The sequence below is a fragment of the Varroa jacobsoni genome, unplaced genomic scaffold, assembly GCF_002532875.2.
Source record: "Varroa jacobsoni isolate VJ856 unplaced genomic scaffold, vjacob_1.0 contig00183, whole genome shotgun sequence".
Taxonomy (NCBI): Eukaryota; Metazoa; Arthropoda; class Arachnida; order Mesostigmata; family Varroidae; genus Varroa; species Varroa jacobsoni.
The window spans coordinates 18,813-24,699 of NW_019214424.1; the positions used below are offsets into that span (position 1 = coordinate 18,813).

General features: G+C 41.4%; 1 long non-coding RNA gene across 1 annotated transcript; it reads left to right on the forward strand.

Moving 5' to 3' along the window:
• Nucleotides 1-4,232: 4,232 nt before the first annotated feature.
• Nucleotides 4,233-5,366, forward strand: LOC147752061 (uncharacterized). Its single transcript, XR_015315114.1, has 2 exons — nucleotides 4,233-4,535; nucleotides 5,125-5,366. It is a non-coding gene; the product is annotated as an uncharacterized LOC147752061 (long non-coding RNA).
• Nucleotides 5,367-5,887: the final 521 nt, after the last annotated feature.

Consider the following 5,887-nt stretch of genomic DNA (forward strand, 5'->3'; position numbering starts at 1 on the left):
CAACACGATGATTATGAGCTTTAAGACTCAACCTATATGACGGGCGTGAAAACTTATTTTTACCTAGTTTCATAGCAGTTACACTGGAAAAGCGAAATCATGAACAGCAATCTCTGATAGACCAGGCTATTCATGGTATTAGTACCGAAGGCATTCTGCTACGTTCATATGTTGTTCTACCTGCATTTGTGCTCAGCCATCTTCAAAACGTGAACTTTAGCAATTAAGTAACGCGTTTCAATAAGGACTAATTATAGTGGCATACAGCCAGCACAACGAGTGCTTTTGTGCTTAATTTTTTTCAAGCATAATTTCGAAGCTGTTTCGTGTACGAATTTTCTAGAACAATAACTGTACCTCAAGAGATTTTTCGAGATAAGCTGTTCGCCGACCGTTTGTATTTTGCGCAGCTCCACCACCTCGTGTAGTATACAATGCTAGGCATACGTACGTATAGGCTGACATTTTCTCTGATCGTTTTGTGGAGATTTTAAAAATACCCCGCGATATGGGAAACCGCCTATGGTGAAGATACCCCTTTTATATCTATCAACGTTCCGAGAGTTTGAAGTTTAAACGCACATTTTTTTATCGATCATATTTCTCAGATATCTTAAAATCGTATTATCCGTCCGAATCTAAATTTTATAGAAGCTCTTATACTCAACGCCCGACCTTGAGGTAAGTCGATCATTACCAAAAATATTAAATTTTCTTAGCGAAGCCCGACGTTGATTGCATTTTGCAATTTTCGTGTCGAAAACTTTCTATTTAGTTTTGTTTTTTCTACGATAAACGTTTAACACGGATAAATTCTACGGTAACTTAATGCGACGTGTGGGCATTAACACCACCCAATGCTTTACCATCTCTGTCTGGGGTGTATCTGTGAGACTAGGAAAAAAGACTCGGCAAACAAAATGTTCAAAAGATTCATCAGGGAATTTGTAAAGGTGAAAAAAATTGTCATAATTAGCACAAGTAAGAAATTCGACAGAAGGTATATATGTGTGTGTGTATATACATAAAAATTAACTATACCTTAATTTCTATTTTCATTTTTTCAATTCAGTGTTGTGAACCAGTAAGCAGTTACTGGAAGGGCACCCTTCAAAGCATTATCCTATCGATTTATTTTTGTTGCTTAGATCTATAAGCGGCAGTGCATATATCTTCGGTGTCATATTTACTACACGTCTGCATCGTAAAAGTACGTTGATGGACAGCTATTGGTAAGGGCAATACTTACCTAAACCGTTTCGCGTCCTGCTCAATAGTAACCGAATGTATGTTTCCTGGAAAAACACCAACGGGACTTACCTTGCTTATGGTTCGTTCTAGCATTTTGCAGCGTCATGTTGCTGTTGTTGAGACACCGAGCCATATCCCGGATGGCCCGGCAGCTCAGAACGCTGCCGGGCCGTCCGGGAAATGGGCTGCCTCATTCGTTCCTTAGCTCATGTCAGTTCTTGAGGCAGGCCTCGAAGGCGCTATTGCGGAACGGTCGGGCATTGTCTCTATCGACTATTTACACAGTCGAACCGCTCGTTGTGCGTTCATATTTGAGTGGCTCTTGTGTGTTATCTGGGGATGTTTTAATGTGCTTGACTATCTTTGTTCCTTCAGCGGCTCATAACTTGCTCGTGTGCTCCGCGCAGGCCGGTGTCGCGCTGATCGCGCAGTCCGATTATCACAACGCTAGGGCTGAAACGCCGGCCGCTATAGATCAATGCGGGTCTTGTCATCTACTCTAGACTGTAGAGTACTGTTTCTCTTCGTTAGACTTCCTTGTTTTCGGCAAGGTACGAGTCCAGCACCTCTACGGCCCCGGCCGTAACACATGATAGGGTTGAACGATCGCGACGAAAGTGCTTTGAGCGAGCTAGTTCTACTACTAGTGAAACCCCTCGATACGGATACAGCCACAAGAGATATTCGTGGTTACGCATCGTTGGTAAAAACCAGCCGTACAAAAATACCTAAAGTGTTACAACTTAAACAGAGATTATGGCAACGATCCGGCCCGAATCGATACAAAATGCCTATAGATATCTAACTGCATGCAGGTTCGGCAAGTGTAAGTCAATAGGGGTCTATGATGGTAGATTGTTTTATCACTGAATAGTCTAACTAAAACGGCTTTCTAGAGGCTAGAAACTAACAAGGCGATTTCCTGAATTTTCCAACTTACGGTGCAGTATTTAACCTTCAGTCATTTTCAATACTGCAAATATAGTCATGTTCCTGGCATTAGTAATGCAGGACATGATATCTCCAGCGGAAAGATGATTACAATAGTTTTCGATGCACCGCAATCTGCGGCTAATATTTTATTAAATGTAGGTAGCAGTGTAGATGCAAGCATAGGCCCTGCACTCAGACAGCAAATGGAAATAGTCAATATCACCTTTAGAGATTTTGATTAATTTAGATAACTTACTAATGTTTGAAATGCTTGCCGAGCAACAGATGGGTCGTAAAGAATTTTGCTCTATTTTCAAAAGCTCTCTATCTGTTCTTATAATTATTAATTATACGTATGAAACAGTTCTATCTTGTGGCGTAGAGCGGTTCGTGCGGCTTCATAGAGTGGTGGAGTTTTAGTGCTCAATGGCATTTTCAGAGTTACCTGTCGGAATTTTACGTCTCAAGGCTGGTTAGGCAACGAATCATAATAGCCCTCACACGCAAGGCGTAATGGGAAGGAACCAACTTTTCTTGGTTTCCTAAATACGATTTTTCAGTTCTTTGACTTGCTCTGCGACCAAAGAAAGCGGATAGTCATGACCTTTCAAAGACTCTTGTTTAGCCCGAACCCCCTACTGCCGCTCAGTTTTTTCGAGCAAACATATGTATTTACGTATGTGTTGCGTAATCATGGCCGCTAATAGTGAGAACAAGTGACTATCCAGTTCTATTCCCACGATAGTGCGCAAATAATAAGCGATTTTTAAATATTACTTAAAGCGACTTAAATTTTTATTGCTCATCCGGTACTTGTGCGAGTGAAAAGACATTGTTTACAATTCCAGTGAGCGCCGGTATCGATTAGATATGCTTGTTCTATTATAAGTTATGCCGGACTGTTCAGCCGCTTCAGCTGAACTACGAAACTTTTCGAAAAAGGGTTTGGCGGCAAAGATGCGCCTCGATGTATAGTTGTACATCTGTATAAGACTGACTGGGACGAGTCCTGTTAAAATATATATATGCAAGGAGCTGCAGCTAACTGGCTTGTTAAAGTATGCCATACCCGGATGATGTTCCATAGCTTCTCGTTATCTCGTCAAAGCGGCAGTTGAAATTCCCACTTAGTGCTTTTGTTGCACTTGAAGAGATTATACACGCACCACTAACACGATCTGCAGATTACGGTAGAAACATTGTATAGTTTATTATTAGCGATGCCTTCTGTCGCTGTTATATGGTAGGCGAAGACTGAACTTAATATTACCGCCCAGAGGAAGTCGTATCACGACCGCGAGCTAGTATAGGGTTCGGGTTCTTATGGCGTAAAATTTTGCCCACCTCGTATCATACGTAAGTCTGCCAACCGCTTAATGAGTTTCGAAGTTTTGCTTATCGCTTATCAATGTATTCATTAAATAGCAGTTAGAGAACAGAAACGCACACTCTAAACGAAAGACCCTTTCAAGTGATTTGGTAATAGTGGCCCGTATATCAGCGCTTCATTTACATTGTGATTGTCATATCATAGGAGACTTCACCTTAAACTTTGTGACCGCAGCGTACTATAGCGCTAATGTACATACATTGATATAAAATATCTTCTTTACGGCGCCGCTGCGTTGAATACCCTAGACTGATGAAGCTAATAAAGATTTATAAAGACAAAGGCACATTTAATTTACTAGCATTCTTCGTTGGTCTAGCAGCAGACTGCCTAGGAACCGCCGAGTATACACGACTCTCCTCTACAGAGACAACGAATGTCTTCGAGCCTCGTCAGCATAATCATGATGTTCGCTATGGGGAAGAACAACATCATACGAGACTCAATGTTTAGATCTTCGTTGCGGATAAGGTAAGAGAACAATAACAACTGACCTATACAAGAAAGCGTGTCACGAAAGATTTCAAATATTTATGTAGTAACGAACAGTCACTAAATGTTTGCTTAATTAACATGACGAAATGCTGTGAGCCGCTAGGCCACTTTCACTGCTCTGTTTTTGTCCATGAGACGCTAAGATGAGACGGATTGGCATTTTGACGCGTTCATGACTCTTTTGACCAAAACGACGGTAGCGGTTCCTCCTCGGAGTGCCCTGTCATATGCGGATGACTCGACTGGATGGACGGTCCGGTCCGCATGCGACGTAAAGTGACGCTAGAGTTTCGCTTTCGATCACAGATGAACTACACGTATTCGGCTATGGAAGGCGGACGCGTCAATCGCAGCCCGCGAGGGAGGGGTCTATGGTTCGCTTCCTGAAAAAAGACCACTACCGAACGAAAAAGTGCGCAAAGACCGTGTGAGACAAGAGGAAAGACAGGATGAGATCTGTATGAACGTAAGTTTTTTTTTTTTTATGGCACTTCTATGGAACTATGAAACTTCCACTTTTTTTTAGCCAGACATTCCATTCACACGGTAGATTCGAGAGCAAGCACGTACAGGTTCGTCCCAGATTCAGACCTGGCTGATTTTGACTAGAATCGCCGATGGAAGAGCGGTCAATGGATAATTAAAGGCAAGAATGTTCATTTGGTATCCACAAATTAGCACGTAAACGTGTCACATGTTGCAAACGTTATCGGCATATTGATTGAATGTATGGTACACCAGATAATTAAACATAAATCCGAACGAATAATGTGCCATGTGCAGCGCAGTGGCAGTTGCCATTGTTATTGCAGGTGCGTTCTACACGGAAGAAAGGAAATGTTCACCAGATGGCCTAAGTGGCAGCGTCGGGCTTTCCGAACTGTGGATTTACTAATTTCAATCACGCGGAACACTCAGAGATCGAATACAAAATTTTAGGGGCTTACATTTCGAAAACCGCAAAAGGAAACAAAGTTTCGTATGATGAAATTATCCTCGGCATGGAATTTAGGGCCTCTCAACTCATGGCTTTAATCAGATAATAACTGTTTCAGGTGACTAGCGTCGAACTGGAGAAAAATGTCGATACTTTATACTCTCATAGCTGACTCTGCGTCTGACTAGTGCATCTGTAATTCAAGTCTTCTTCGTTATCCCCTGTAGAACTTGTACTCCGATACACGTAGTTGAAGCGAATTACGTTCCGTTCCGTTCCCACTATTCATTATCCGCCATTATAACATTGTTTTCTTTGGACAAATTTTGAAGGTAATAAAACCATTGATGCAGCTATTTATTACTCAGGTGTAATTTATTCTTCCTGGTCCTCAGCGGGTTTAGGGTCTTTTCCGGACTACGTTGGCCGATGGCTAATTGGAGTGAGTAAGAACAAATGCTTGACGAAGCGAGATTCATCTGAGTCAATAGATCGGTTAGCTTTCAAGGAAGAATAGAAAATTACGATGAGTTTTTTATAACGTTAGGATTCAGCTTTAGCTATATGACCATAGTGTCGCAATATCGACACATGTGATCGTGTATTGCTCGTTCTACAGACCACAGAAAAAATTCTAGATATAAGCGAAGGAGTAGGGTAACATTTTGTTTAAAATATTATTGATATTTTAATTCCACTTATCAGATATGCAAAACATAGACTAAGCTCGCCTAAAAATAACAATTTTTTAGACAAGGCATTGTACTGTACTCCTTTAACTTCGTGAAGAAAAGTAGTGTAGGAGAACAGTCATTTCTAAAGGATAGTTGTTACTCGCTATCGGGTTATGTTTGCCGATAAGCAGGCCTTGTAGCTGCGGT